The sequence below is a fragment of the Tachyglossus aculeatus genome, unplaced genomic scaffold (assembly GCF_015852505.1).
Source record: "Tachyglossus aculeatus isolate mTacAcu1 unplaced genomic scaffold, mTacAcu1.pri scaffold_87_arrow_ctg1, whole genome shotgun sequence".
Classification (NCBI taxonomy): domain Eukaryota; kingdom Metazoa; phylum Chordata; class Mammalia; order Monotremata; family Tachyglossidae; genus Tachyglossus; species Tachyglossus aculeatus.
In genome coordinates, this window is record NW_024045095.1 from 1566418 (window position 1) to 1582630 (window position 16213).

The 16213-nt window shown below is 41.8% G+C and overlaps 1 pseudogene; it reads left to right on the forward strand.

Annotated features, from left to right (window-relative positions):
* Positions 1-394: 394 nt before the first annotated feature.
* On the forward strand, positions 395-10643 carry LOC119924191 (annotated as a pseudogene).
* Positions 10644-16213: the final 5570 nt, after the last annotated feature.

Sequence of the window (16213 nt, forward strand, 5' to 3'; positions counted from 1 at the left end):
ATGTGTATATAGCTATAATTCTATTTATTCTTATGGTATTGACACCTGTCTACTTGTTTTGTTTGTTGTCTGTCTCCCCCTTCTAGACTGTGAGCCCGTTGTTGTGTAGGGACCATCTCCATATGTTGCCAATTTGTACCTCCCAAGCGCTCAGTACAGTGCTGTGCGCACAGTAAGCACTCAATAAATATGATTGAATGAATGAATGAATGCTCCAATCCTTTCTCCAAATGTTTTGACCCAGGAATGACCTCCTGGGACATCTTCAAAGGGACAGTTTCTGAGAGCTCTAGGCTTATCTGGTCTCACTTGTGTAGGTGGGAAATGGGGTCGATGTTTTCCAGGTAAAACTACCTTTCACTTTGTGCATCTGTACGGTTAGATTTGGGTTGAGATGGATGAGAAATCATTTTCGGTAGTTCTTCTTCCTGTAGATTATTGTGATTTTATGATGGAGGGGTTGATTCCTGGTGGAAGTCTGAATTGGGAAATTATAATCAGATAGGATAGGGTCATTATTCTAGAATGCGACAAATGACACTTTTCTGGCTTGCTCATGAAATTTTGTTAATTAGTTTTAAAATAAAAATTTGTATTTCCTTTCCTGACCTTGGACATAGATACTCATAGATACTGTGGGAAGGGAAGGGGCCCAATGGATTTTCAGCTGTGGGGGTATCCAGCTGTTGTTTACACCTGCACAACTTTTTCGGCTGGACTTTTAGGTTCCCTCAACCCAGGGCTCCGACAAGTCCCTACTACTCTTAAGCAGTGTTGAAAAGAACCCAGAATTTTTAAGTAGGGCTTAAAATGTCCATCATCTTTTTGACATGTTAGTTCTACTAAATGAGCTTGCTATTCTCGAAACTCAATCTGCTTGCTTATCTGTTAAAATCCTCCTCCTCTTTCCACTCTTGCTCTCCTGAAGAAGTTGTCAGCCATGGAACTGAGTTTAGCCTTCGGGGACTTTCCTGATTTCTGAAGCGACAAGTGTCACTTTTCTGGTTCAAAATCATTATTTGTCACGTCTAAGCCTGGATTTGCCAGGGGAAACTGCTCGTTTGTATCACCATCACCACTTGCTGTAATCTTGTCTTTCCACGTACTTCGTTCTCGCCTGTTGACCCTTAATAGAGTTCTATTTCTCCATAGTTGACAGATTTAAAAAAAATATAGTATTTGTTATGTGGTTACTACCTGCCAGACATTGTACTAAGCGCTGGGGTAGATACAAGATAGCTGGGTTGGACGTAGTCCCTGTTTCACATAGGGCTCGCAGTCTTAATCTCCATTTTATGAATGAAACAATAAAGGCCCAGAGAAGTTAAGTGACTTGCTCAAGTTCACAAAGCAGGGATTGATGGAGGATTGAAACCCAGGTCCTCTGACTCCCAAGCACGGGCTCTTTCCACTAGGCCATACTCCTTCTCTTGCAGATTTGTTCCATGAGAAGAGAATCGTGTCATTCAATGGCTGACTGCTTCTTGGAGTTCATTCTTTGCTGGGACTGAAATGTTAGTAGGTGGATTCCTTGGTACTCTGGCACTATATAATCATTATAATTGGAATCTATGAGAACTGCTATATTTACATTGGGCAATTGGGCAACATAAGCCAGGTCCAAATTTATTTGAGAAATCCAGTTGCATCACAGTGACATTTTGTCTTTCAAATTGCTTTTCCACAGGGGCCTTGGCATTCCCCCACTACCAAAATTCCTGGATTCATGGGGGCAGTGCAGGGCCCTGCCACTCTTCAGCGAGACACCAAGGTTCTTTTTTCAAATGGTATTCGTTAAGTGCTTGCTATGTGCCAGGGACTGTACTATGATCTGGGGAAGATAGTAGCTAATTAGGTTAGACACAGTTCACATTCCACAGAGAGCTCACAGTCTTAATCCCCATTTTACAGCTGAGATAAATAAGACACAGAGAAGTGAATCAACTTGTCCAAAGTCACACAGCAGACAAGTGGTGGAGCCAGCTTAGAACCCAGGTCCTTCTTACTACCAGGTCCATGCTCTTTGCACTAGAACATGCTGGTTGTTCTCCTCTCCCTCCCCTCCCCTAGGAAAAGTTTGGTCTTTTCAACAGAGAGAATATTGGAAAGACTGTTGCATTTGGGATTGGGTGGCTCATAAAGGAGTGGTGAGATGATGAGGCATGAAAAGTAATCTTTTACTGTTGGTCCTGGTTTTAACATTTTTCATCTGTGTCTTTCAGTCAATCAATGATATTTATTGAATGCTTCCTGTATGCAGAGCTTTGTTCTAAGCACTTGAGAAGGTACAATGTAACAGCTTTGGTAGACACAGTATTTGCCCACTAGGAGTTCACTGTATACACGGGGGAGACAGACACTGAAATACATTTCCTCTCTTGTTTAGATTCTGAGTCTTTTGATGGGACAGATCAGAGTCTGAAATTATATATGACCTTCCTCGAGCTTAATATTATAATTCATGTATTTCTAAATCATTAATTAATATTGTTATTGATTATTGAATGGTTTGTGAAAAATCACAAACTGTTTTGAGAAGTGTGGGGAGTTTAGTGAATTTGATTTTGAATTTTCCGAGTAGCACCATACCAAAATAAATTGACATTTTCAGGTCAGAGATAAATCCTCTTGAAATATTCAGAGAGCTCTATGCAGTTATCCAGATAATTAAGATGGAAACCCTCCAACCCTATCTTTTGTATGAATTGCTCAGGTATATTGAGCCTGTTGTTGGGTAGGGACCATCTCTATGTTGCCAACTTGTACTTCCCAAGTGCTCTGCACACATTAAGCGCTTAATAAATGCAATTGAATGAATGAATGAATATTGATAGACAAGTGGATTGCTTTGCTTTGAACTGTCTGAATTCACCAAGTGACTGTTCTTTATCTGAATTCACCAAGTGACTGTCCTCTACTTCACCCTGGGTTTGGCAAAGTGATTAAATCAGTAACCAAAGCTTCATTTTGGAGGAAAAGCCTGGATTTTCATTTAGACCTGGATTTTCCTGGCCAATTATCTGAATGTTTTCTCTTCTGTTTGTAGAATGATGCGTTGTTGATGGAAATTAACTAATGGTCCATTTTAAAATTTAACAGCAATGTCAAAAATATCAAAAACTGAAATTCAGACTCTGGTAAACCCAATCAATGCAAATGCCTACAAAAATATTTTTTTGAGAAATCACTAGATCATCATGAACTACAATACTTTTTCTGAACCAGGCTCAAGCTCTATCCACCTGTGCTGATAGAAGTTCTGATTGTGCTGGGTTCAGATATCTGGGTCTCTGTCTGGAGCAGTAATCTCTAATTAGAACAACAACCTGGAAAGAGCATGAGAACTATGAGTCAGAGGACTTGGGTTCTATTCCCAGGTGACCTTGGAGAAGTCACTTCACTTCTCTGTGCCTCAGTTTCCTCAACTGTCAAATGGGGATTAAGTCGATGAGCCCTGTATGGGACAGGGACTGTGTCCACCTGATTATCCTGTATCTACCACACTGCTTAGAACAGTGCCTGACATACAATACAAGGTTAACAAATACCTTAAAATAAACAGAAACAAAACAAAAGGTACCTCGATATAAAGCAACAGAAATCTCCCCAAATCAGTTTCGACCTCTAAACCTGGGATTTTGCAAGACTAATCCCCGCTTAACGGAGACAGAAGTAGCCAACATCAAAGTGGGATGAAATATAGAGTCGCTCAGTACCATAAATTTGGTCTTTAAAAGGACTTCAATTTACTATTATTTTTATGATATTTATTAAGCTTTTTCTCTGTGCTAAATACTGAGCTAAACACAGGCATAGATACAAGCTCAGATTTAGTTTCTGACTCTGGATACACATCCAGGAGTCCAGGGAACATCAAACGTTAACCTGATTTTGGTGAAGGAACAAGTTCATCTCTTGAGGAAAGATCTAATCAGATGGAATCCATGTGAATATGGGTTGTCTGTGTCCCATCATAGAGGATCTCTGATCCAAAAGAGATATTTATTGAGTGCCCACCTGTGCAGACCACTGTAAAAACACTTGGGTGAGAGTACAATACAACAGAGTTGATGGACACCCCATGCCCACCAGGAATTTGCACTCTAGATGGAGCAACAGACATTTAAGTAAATTATGGATCTGTACCTACGTGCTGGTGGACGTAGAAGGTAGGTGAATAAAGGGTAAAATCCAAGTGTGAGGGTGACATAGAAGGGAGAGAGAGTAGAGGAAATGAGGGATTTGTTGGGGAAGATAAGAAATTTTTTCTACTCTCCCAAGGTGAGTATGAAAGAGGCTACTTTCAAGAATATTGTAAATTCCTTCCTTCCTTCCTTCCTTCCTTCCTTCCTTCCTTCCTTCCTTCCTTCCTTCCTTCCTTCCTTCCTTCCTTCCTTCCTTCCTTCCTTCCTTCCTTCCTTCCTTCCTTCCTTCCTTCTTCCTTCCTTCCTTCCTTCCTTCCTTCCTTCCTTCCTTCCTTCCTTCCTTCCTTCCTTCCTTCCTTCCTTCCTTCCTTCCTTCCCTTCCTTCCTTCCTTCCCTTCCTTCCTTCCCTTCCTCCGTCCACCCTTCCTTCCTCCCTTCTTCCCTCTTTCTCTCCTTCCCTTCCTTCCTTCCTCCCTTCCTTCCTTCCTTCCTTCAGTCGTATTCATTGAGAACTTAATGTATACACAGAACTGTACTAAGTGCTTGGGAGAGAACAATATAACAAGAAACAGCCTTATCCCCTGCCCACAATGAGTTTATTGCTCTTGAGTTGACTTTTTCTACCTTTCTTTTCCCACAAGTCCTAGTATGCGAAATGGGGATAGGGTATCTCACCCCAACCCCTTGACTAATCCTTCTGACTGTCAAGCTCCTGGAGTATTGTCCTAAACAGGAAACAGGAAATTATCTGAAGTTGGACCTTCTTTTTCTCTGTTCTATGCAAGAGGAGAAATTCCTGATCAAAAGGAAATTTCCTTGGAGTCTCTGGGGTTTCCTGAGCTCCTTTGAATAGGTGGTAATGATCATTGATGACCAGATATGCATCAGGTTGATTCTTGCCCTGTCCTGTTGATGATTTAGCTTGGTTACTGCTTGGATAGCTGGTGACTCTATGTCGGGCAATCAGGCATGTTGATGCTCAGTCATTAGCTTTTTTTATTTTGCTTTGTGACATTTTGCAGCACGAATCTCTCCTTCATTTTGAAAAATATGTAGGAAGCTGCAGAATATCTTTCCTTGTTTAAAACTCCTGTGTTCTCAAACACTACAACAAAATGGGAGGGTATTAATTGAATAAATTCATTCATTCATTCAATCGCATTTACTGAGCGCTTATTGTGTGCAGAGCACTGTACTAAGCGCTTGGGAAGTACAATTCGGCAACATATAGAGATGGTCCCTACCCAACAGTGGCCTCACAGTCTATAAGTGGAAGACAGATGACAAAACAAAACATATTAACAGAATAAAATAAATAGAATAAATATGTACAAATAAAATAAATAAATAAAGTAATAAATACGTACAAACATATATACATATATACAGGTGCTGTGGGGAGGGGAAGGATGGGGAGAGGAAGGAGGGGGCTTAGTTTGGGAAGGCCTCCTGGAGGAGGTGAGCACTCAGTAGGGCTTTGAAGGGAGGAAGAGAGCAGATGTGCGGAGGGAGAGCATTCCGGGCCAGGGGGATGATGTGGGCCGGGGGTCGACGGCGGGACGGGCGAGAACGAGGCACGGTGAGGAGATTAGCGGGACAGGAGCGGAGGGTGTAGGCTGGGCTCAGCCCCACGGCCAGCATGGGCTCCAGCAGCTCTTTGATGTCCTGTTGAATGCTGGGAGTCAGAGTTCCTGTGGTCTAATTCCAGTTGGGCCACTTGCTTCTGTGTGACTTTAGGCAAGTCATCTAATATGTCTGTACCTCATATTCCTCAACTGTGAAATAGGAATGAAATGGGAATGAAATACTTGTTCTCCCTCCTACTTAGAATGGAAGCCCCGTGTAGGACAGTGTCTATGTCCAACTTGATTAACTACTGTCTACTCCAGTGTTTCGAACGGTGCTTGGCACATAGTAAGTGCTTAACAAATACCATTATTATTATTATTATTATTATTATTATTATTATTATTATTACTGCTATTTTAATGAGGCATGATTTACACCAGCCACAAGTAGCAATACAAAAAGGGAGATCTGTTTGAATCTATACAGATGTCTGAGATGCACTTCAAGTTGCTTTGCTGGGGAATCATGGCACGATAACCAACAATGGAGTGTGTGGAAAAATTGCTAAACTTTAGGATTCATTTTAGGAATTAAAATGACTCAGATGGTATAATCCTTATCAACGAAGATGAAAAGGAAGCAGACAGAAGGGCTGGAAAACTGGGGGAAGCATTTGGAATAAACAACTGATGTGCTGAATGAGATGGTGGTGAAGGACATGGGGTGACCACAGCAACAGTTAACGAAGACCAAATAATGGTCGTTATCTCCAGAGCATACGCATTGTCTGTATTAATCCATACATGGTACCAAAATACTACATCTGAAAATATCCTGTGGGGCAGGCTCTATGACCATAATTTCTGCCCTGAAAACCAGACAAAGCAAGTCTGAAATAGTGCTGATGGGTTGGTTATGAGGCAGAATCCAAGGCTACATTTTGTAGAAGGTTCATATTCAGTGGATTCATTGTCATCAGGCTGAGCAGCAGGTTTCTGAAGCGGTATAATAGGTATCTCTATTCACCAAAAATCTCTGAAGATTAATATCACAAAGTGTGAATACTCAGTCAGTCGAAGGTATTTATTGGTATTCATTGCTTAGTGTGTGCAGAACACTGTACTAAGCCCTTGAGAGATTACAATGCAACAGAGTTGGGAGATACATTCCCTGCCCTTAAGGAGTTTACAGGCTAGTGAGAGCTCCCAGGGTCTTACCTCTTGCAAATTCACCACAATTGTTTGAGTCTCACAGTAGAAAGACAGCATTGAAGAATCAATAGACCCAGAAGTTTCTATTCACCAGCCTGGAAATCATCAGGGGAGGCACCAAATGACAGCAGAAACAGGAATCTAATTCAGCTTAAAGTCTAGAATGATGAGGTCAAAGGAGATTTAAGAGAGGTTAAATTCCATTTTCTTTCCTGGATATTTTCAGAGAAATCTACTCTCACTATCAAATGAGAATGAAAGGGATAAAGTAGCCACTGCAGGCTTTAAATGAGAGGAAAATAAGTTATCTCCACTTGGAAAATTAATAATAATGACAACACTGCAGCTATTTTATCAAGGGGATTTGGCTTTGTTGCTGTTTCTCTAGGGGTTTACAATCTGAACCATGATTTTAACCTTTGTAAACTATGATTCTTTTTTTAACATTCTATATAAGGAAGAAACATTTTGTGCTAATATCTTCAAGCCATGAATACCTGACTCACTTGAGATGTAATTACTATTCCTTTATCTTAGAATGATTCATTCATTCAATCATATTTATTGAACACTCACTGTGTGCAGAGCACTGTACTAAGCGCTTGGGAAGTACAAGTCGGCAACATATAGAGATGCTCCCTACCCAACAATGGCCTCACAGTTTAGAAGGAGGAGACAGACAAAGGAACAAAACGTGTAGGTGTCAAAATCGTCAGAACGAATAGAATTATAGCTATATGCACATTATTAACAAAATAAATAGAATAGTAAATACGTACAAGTAAAATAAAGTAATAAATCTGTACAAATATATACAAGTGCTGTGGGGAGGGGAAGGAGGTGGGGCGGGGGATGGGGAGGAGGAAAGGAGGAAGGAAAAAAGGAAAAACGTCAAAGGAAAAATTATCTTGAGACAGTGCAGCATCAGTGATTTTCTCCAGGTTTTCTGATTATGAGACACTGAGGAATTGTGGTTTCCCATTTTAAATGGCATCAGCATTGAAAGGGAAGCGGCATGGCTTAATGGTAAGGGCCTGTTTCTGGGAGCCAGAGGAGCTATATTCTAATCCTGGTTCTATCAATAACCTGTTGTGTGACCATGGATAAGTCACTTAAATTCTCTATGTCTCAATATCTTCATCTGTAAAATGGTAATTCAATAACTCCTACTTAGACCGTGAGCCCCATGTTGGGCAGGTACTGAATCTAATCTGATTAACTCATATCTATCCCAGCGCTTAGAATGGTCCTTGACTGATACTTAACAATATAATAACAACAATAATTATGTCCTGTTGTATTCATTCATTTAAGCAAATTTATTCAGTGCTTACTATGTGCAAAATAATGAGTACAATTGTACAATAAAAAGATCAATTTGTCTTGGTATCTAAATTCAAGCATCTTCATTTTCTTGATCAACATGATCGTTAGTATTTTTACTATCAAAACAACAATTCTAATAAATGATGTAGAAGGGCTATTCTTCCCTGCGTGTCTAAAAGAGCTCATTCTCTCTTGTATGCACTAAGAAAAACCTTCCTTTTTTCTCATAATCCTGCCAGAGGATCAGGCTGCAGTCCTGAACCCACCCTGCTTACTGTTCAGTGGACATGAGCTGCCACTCTGCTTTCTTCGTGTTTGTGAGACAGAAGGCTTTGAGCTGGGGGTCGGGGCGGCGGGGGGCATTCCTGGTCTCTCTCCACACAGGAATGCTCTAGTAATGGAGCTTCCTGATTTGTTCTCTGAACAACTGTGGACCCCATTGATCCAGGAGTGCAGCAGGTACATACAAAGCTGTTCTTGCACAGAGGTTCATCCCTCTAATACTAATATTAATAATAATAATTGTGGAATTTGTTAAGAGCTTACTATATGAGAAAGACTATTCTAATCTCTGAGGTCGATATAAAATCATCAGGTCAGACACAGTTCCTCTCTCTCATGGGGCTTTCAGGCTTAGAGGGAGAACAGGAATCCCTAATTTAAAGATGAGGAAACAGAGAAACAGAAAAGTTAAGTTGAATAGATTGGCCCACTAGAAATGGCCTGGCTTTTAGTCCAGGTTCTGCCCGTTTCCAACAATGTGACCTGGTGAAGGGAATAATAACAGTAATAATAATTATTAATACTAATTAACTAATTATTGTAATTAATTAACATCATAACATTATAATATGTGTTACTAATAGATTGACGCATTTATGTGCTAATACGATTCGTATTATGCAAAATGTATACTGTTATATTATTTATTATTTTAATATATAATGAATTATAATTATTAATAATATTTTGGTATTTGCTAAGCACTTACTATATACCAAGCACTGTGCTAAATGATGGGAAAGACCAGATCAGACACAATCCCTGTCCCATATGGGGTACACAATCTAAATAGGGGGAAAACAGGCACTTAAGTCCCATTTTACAGATGTGGTAACTGGGGCCCAGGGAAGTGAAGTGATTTGCCTAAGGTCACACAATAGGATATTAGCAGATCCAGGATTAGAAGCTAGGTCCTCCTGATTACCTCTCCTACTTTTTCTGCCCGAAGCTTTGGCTCAGATGCCCTGTCAGAATGGAAGAGGTGCAAAGGTGACCTTCCTTAACAGGAGGCAACCTTTAATTATGGCAACCCTTTAGTAAATGAAACTGAAAAATACATACTAAAAAGATTCAGGATTCTGTCCCCTTGACAACTGTGGCTTTCTTCCCTCAGGAACTGTGAGTCTATCTACATTACAATCAATGATGTCATTTCTTTTGTACCATTCTAGGGGAATTAATCACCTCCAATGCATTTTGCCATTTAATATATCCATGGAAAAGATAAACAATGTCACCGAATTTGGGCTCTTGGGACCTTCTCAGAACGTGAAGGGCTGAAGGCATGTTTTGTGATATTTTTCCTCTGTTATGCCATCATCCTTCTGGGAAACGTCCTCATCATGCTGACTGTCTGTTTCTGATATCTGTCTTTGGTAGATCTTCTCCATTGCAGCCCCCAAGATAATTAGGGACCTGATCTCTGAAGGGAAAACCATCTCCTTTGAAGGGTGTATGATGCAACTCTTTGGTGTCCATTTCTTTGGTTGCGCCAAGATCTTCCTCCTTACAGTGTTGGTCTATGACCATTACGTGGCCATCTGCAAACTGGCCATCTGCAAACCCCTCCATTACGTGAACATCATGAATGGGTCTGTGTGCAGTAAAATGCTCGTGGGCACATAGGTTGGGGGCTTCATCCACTCCGTCATTCAGGTGGCCCTGGTTGTCCAGCAGCCCCTCTGGGGCCCCAATGTGATTGATCACTATTTTTGCGACGTCTATCCCATGCTGAAACTCGCTGTGCCAAACCTATGTCGCTGGTGTTGTAGTCACGGCCAATAGTGGGACGATCACTCTAGGGAGCTTTCTCATCTTGCTCTTCTCTTATGCCATAATATTGTGGTCCCTGAGAAAGCAGAGCGAGGAAGGACAGCAAAAAGCTCTTTCTACCTGTGGTTCTCACATCGCTGTGGTCGTCATCTTCTTTGGTCCCTGTACTTTTATGTACTTGAGACCGGACACCACCTTTGTGGAAGATAAAATGGCTGCCACATTTTATACCATCATCACCCCCATGTTGAACCCTCTGATCAACACCATGAGGAATACATTGGTGAAGAATGCCATGAAGAAGATTTGGAGTAGGAAAGTGGCTTTGCAAGAATGAAGTAATAAGCCACATGTTTGCATTTTGAAGGTCTAATTGGACTTCTAACATCTGTTAGGAGCCTAAAGTTCAATTCACCTTACAAGTTCTTGCCCATACTTAGCAATAGTAAAAGGTATGGTATTCGTCATGCACTTACTATGTGCCAAGTACTGTACTAAGTGCTGGGGGTGGATACGAGGAAATCGGGTTGGACACAGTCCATGTCCCACATGGTGCTCACAGTCTTAATCCCCATTTTATAGATGAGGTAACTGAGGCATAAAGAAATGAGGTGAGTTACCCAAGGTCACACAGCAGACACGTGGGGGCGACTGGGACGAGAACCCAAGTTCTTCCGACTTCAAGGTCTGTGCTCTATCCACTGCTGCTTCTCTAGCAATGCCCCCTCTTCTTCCATCTTTCTATCCTCACCATCTTCTAGCACTCCCCATTCCTGTAAAGTAAAAGAACAAAGAGAATAAATGCAACAAACATCTCCAGAACTGCCCCAGTGTCACAACTTCATGTAACAGGAAATTCAAAGGGGACACAAATGGACCACAATAGGTAATCAATTTCTTTTTAGTTTCTCCATCAGGTTCTCTTTATTTGGCCTTAAAATCATTTTAGACCAAGGAACCTCAAGTGTTCTATCCAGCCAGGAGCACACAGTGCTTTGCAAGATAACAGTGATATGGGGAGAATGACAAGTGGAAGGAAAAATGGAAAATAAAGAAAGTGAAGTGACCCACTTTATGGCATTGATTACATAAAGTATTAATCACATTCTATGTGTTGAGCACCTAATTCATTACAAAGTGAAAAGACTGTCCCTGATGGGGCTCACAGTTTGAAAGGCAGTTAATTTACAGATGAGGAAACTGAAGCATAGAGAGAATAAGTGATATACCCAAGGACACACTGCAGGAAAATGAAGGAACTAGAATTCAGAACGCCTGATTCTCCACCCATGCCCTTTCTACTAGTTCTTGGTGCTTCCATGCTGTCTCATCTAAAGAACAAGTGAACACGTCTCAGTCATGACTCAATAATAATAATAATAATAATAATAACAATGACATTTATTAACTGCTTACTATATGCCAAGCACTGTTCTAAGCGCTGGGGAGGTTGCAAGGTGATCAAGTTGTCCCATGGTTGTCTCACAGTCTCAATCCCCATTTTAAAGATGAGGTAACGGAGGCACAGAGAAGTTATGTGACTTGCCCAAAGTCACACAGCTGACAATTGGCAGAGCCTGTATTTGAACCCATGACCTCTGACGCCAAAGACCATGCTCTTTCCACTGAGCCACGCTGCTTCTCTATCAACTGCAAAAATTGAAAAAGCAAAAATATGCATTCTGGATATTGTGTGGGTGTGTGACTATGCTGGGTGACCTTGCATGGTCCTCATTTTGCAAATAAGAGAGCTAAGGCACAGAGAGGATAAGTGATGTGCCCAAGATCATACAGCAGACAAGTGGTGGAGCTGGGGTAAGTATCCAGGCTCTGTTACTCACGCCCACGCTCTTTCCACAGGCCATGCTCTTACGACAAACAAAGACAAGCACTATCATTTCTATATAGAGTTAAATGGTATAAAGTAATTTGGTTATGTATATAATCTTTCCAACTGGCTATAATAAACAGCTATTACTATGGATGCAGAATAATACTATTTATAAATACCAATGTTAGTTACATGCATGACTGTGTAAGCATCCATAGAGCTGTGAGATTCCCGAGGAGATTATAAAAAAGATAAACTAGCCCAATGCTAAAATTTCACTTCCAATCAATCAATCAATCAATCGTATTTATTGAGCGCTTACTGTGTGCAGAGCATTGTACTAAGCGCTTGGGAATTACAAGCTGGCAACATATAGAGACAGTCCCTACCCAAGAGTGGGCTCACAGTCTAGAAGGGGGAGACAGAGAACAAAACCAAACATACTAACAAAATAAAATAAATAGAATAGATAGGTACAAGTAAAATAAATAAATAAATAGAGTAATAAATATGTACAAACATATATACATATATACAGGTGTTGTGGGGAAGGGAAGGAGATAAGATGCGGGGGATGGAGAGAGGGACGAGGGGGAGAGGAAGGAAGGGGTTCAGTCTGAGAAGGCCTTCTGGAGGAGATGAGCTTTCAGTAGGGCCTTGAAGGGAGGAAGAGAGCTAGCTTGGCGGATGGGCAGAGGGAGGGCATTCCAGGACCGGGGGAGGACGTGGGCCGGGGGTCGATGGCGGGACAGGAGGGCTTACAAGCATTCAGATAGAGCACCCTGCCATTGTTCAGTGCAGAAAAACATCTAGAGAGAGTTTGCATGCCTTCACATGAACTTTTGATGATGAGATTAGGATATGAAGGAGAACTTCTTTGGAAGAGGGCATCTTTCAAATATTTGCAACATAGAAAAGGGATGATAACCTCACGTCTGCTCCATGTAAGAAACATCTTGGCCAGGTGGACAGAGCATGGGTCTGGTGACCACAGAGCCTGGAAATTTATCCCAGCTCTACCATTTGTCAGCTGTGTGATCTTGGCCAAGTCACTCATCATCTCTGTGCCTCAGTTCCCTTACTTACAAAATGGGGATACACTACCTATTCTCCCTCCTAGCATGGGCATGAGCAAAGGTCTGAGAGTCAGCCGGACCTGGGTTATAATCCTCCTCTGCCACTTGTCTGCTGTGTAACCTTGAGCAAATCACTTCACTCCTCTGTGCCAAAATTACCTCATCTGCAAAATGGGAATTGCGATTGGGAGCCCCATGTGGGACAGGGACTGTGTCCAACCCAATTTCCTTGTATACACCCTAGTGCTTAGTACAGTGCCTGCCACACAATAAGTGCTTAACAAACCCAAAATTATTTTCAAGTTCTTAATGCAGTGCTCTGCACACAGTAAAGGTTCAGCAAATATGAGTGATGTAACCGGGAGGCAATTCAAACACAGGGATCATCTGAGAGATGCTCAATCATTTATTTTGACCCCTGAATTAGAGTGAAGAGTCTGGAAACCTGGGTTCCAACCCTCGACCTCTCGTCTGTTTACCTGTGGACAGGTCTCTACATTTCTCTGGGACTAAGTTTCCTCATCTGTAAAATGGGAATTAAATATCTGTTCATTTATTCATTCAATTATATTTATTGAGCACTTACTGCATGCAGAGCACTGTACTAAGCGCTTGGGAAGTACAAGTTGGCAACATATAGAGAGGGTCCCTAACCAACAACGGGCTCACAGTCTAGAGGGGGGAGACCTGTTCTCCTTCCCCCTTAAACTGTGAGCCTCATATGGGACAGAGACTGTCAGTATCACTGAAGTAGGTAGACGCCAGATTGGATGGAGTCCAGGAGGTAATTGGAGGAGAGGAAGTGGAGGCAGAGGATCTACACAACTTGCCCAAGGAGTTTGGTTTGGAGAGGAATGGTAGGAGGGAGATGGAGTGATAACTGGAAGGAGCCATGGGGTCAAGAGAGGTTTTTTTTTAGGATAGGAGAGACATAAGCATGTTTGAAAGTAGTGGGGAAGAAGTCATTGGAGAGTGAATGGTTGAAGACGGTGGTCAGGGAGTGCGGGGGAGATCATTGTCCTTTCAGGAATTGGTCCTCCCCCTGGGACTGTAACCTGTAGGAGATCATGAGTGTCAGCAGGACATCATGCAGGACTCTATGGTCACATCACATTTCCTGTCTCCCAGTGCTTCCTTGGGAAAATATTGAGCTTACTACCAGGTGTCATTTTTATCTGTGCTAGAGGTGGGATAGAAGGTTAAACTTCGCAGGAAGTAACAGCAGACCCTAAGATCAAATAAGAAATACAGATTCTTTTCTCATTTCAGAAAACCTAAATGGTTTCTTCAAATATTTTTAATTTTAAAATCCCATCACCAGTGTCTATGTCATGAGAAATCAGTGGCAGAAAATGATAATAACAATAAATAATATTTGTGGTATTAGTTAAGCACTTTCATTGTGCCAGGTGTTGTACTAAGTGCCGAGGTGGATACAAGGAAATTGGGTTGGACACAGTCCCTGTCCCACCTGGGGCTCACGGTTTTAATCCCCATTTTACAGATGAGGAACCTGAGGCACAGAAAAGTGAAATGACCTGCCCAAGGTCACACAGCAGACAAGTGGTGGAGCCAGAATTAGAAGCCATGACCTTCTGATTCCAAGCTCAGTGCTCTATCCACTATGCAGAGAAACAGCATAGCCTAATAGAAAGAGCTTTGGCCTCGGAGTCAGAGGACTGGGTTCTAATCCCAGATCCACCATGTGAGTGCTGTGTGACTTTGGGCTTGTCACTTAACTTCTCTATGCTTGATTTAGAGTTTCCTCATCCATAAAATGGGGACTAAATACCTGTTCTCCTACTCCTTTGGACATGAGTCTCAAGGGGAAGAGAGATTGTGTCCAGTCTGATTATCCTGTATCCTCCCCAACACTTAGCACAGTTTTAGACGTGTAGTAAGTCTTAAATAAATACCACCATTATTATTATTACTGGTCAATTTCCTGATTTTTTTTCTGAAAGTGACTGCAACTAATGCAGTCAAGGTTTTGTGGCTTCCTTCCTTTTCTCTAAATTCCTCAGAAGACGACTGGAAGTCCCTCCAGGGGATAAGTCCCTGGCTCCTTTAATTGTCTTTAAATGGTCCCGTGGCAACTTAACAGTTAGTTGGCATAGTCACACAGTCAACTGTGAACTAGGAGAATCACTTAGAGTAGACCTTGAGTCAGAGCTCAGAAATGACTTCCGTTGTTTCTTGGGTTGAGAGAGATGTGGTCTGGATGGAATGCTTCAGAATTGAAGGGCCAGGTGCTTTCAATATTATTAAATTTGTGCTCAACTAACAAATTCACTTCTTTCTAAAAGAAAAAAAAATGAATGATCCACAATCTGTAAGTAATGTCTACCTGACCACTGGATGCAAGGTAAGGTGTGTGATTCTGGGCACATATATGTCTGATTTAGGTGCTCAGGTGCCCTATCTCTCTAATCATAAACTTCTCACCGGCCTCCACACTCACACTCATCCCCCCTGTAAATCTATATTACTACCCCACAGAGACTTCTGCTCTCTCGATGCCGTCAATCTTTTTCAGTGCATCACACCCCACCTCGCCTCCCTACCCTCTCTACCCACTCTTAATGACAAGATTACTGCTCTCAACTCCACCCTCTCTATTCAACTCAACTCGCTCACTCACCTTTCCGTTCACTGCTCTCTCACCACTAACCCACAGCCTTGGATCATTGCCACTGTTCACCTCCTTCGCTCCTATGATCAAGCTTCTGAATGCTGCTGGAGAAAGTGTAAACATCAAGCCAAACTTGTTCACTTCAAGTTTAATCTTTCCTGCCTTAACTCTGCCCTCTCCTCTGCCAGGCAAAACTATTTTTCCTCCCTTATTGACACCCATGTCCATCATCCCCGTCAGCTGTTCCGTACATTTAACTCCCTTCTCAGGCCGTCTGTTCCTCCCCCTCCTCCATCCCTCACCCCCAACGATTTGGCTTCCTACTTCATTAGTAAAATTAACTTCATCAGGTCTGAGATCCTCAAAGT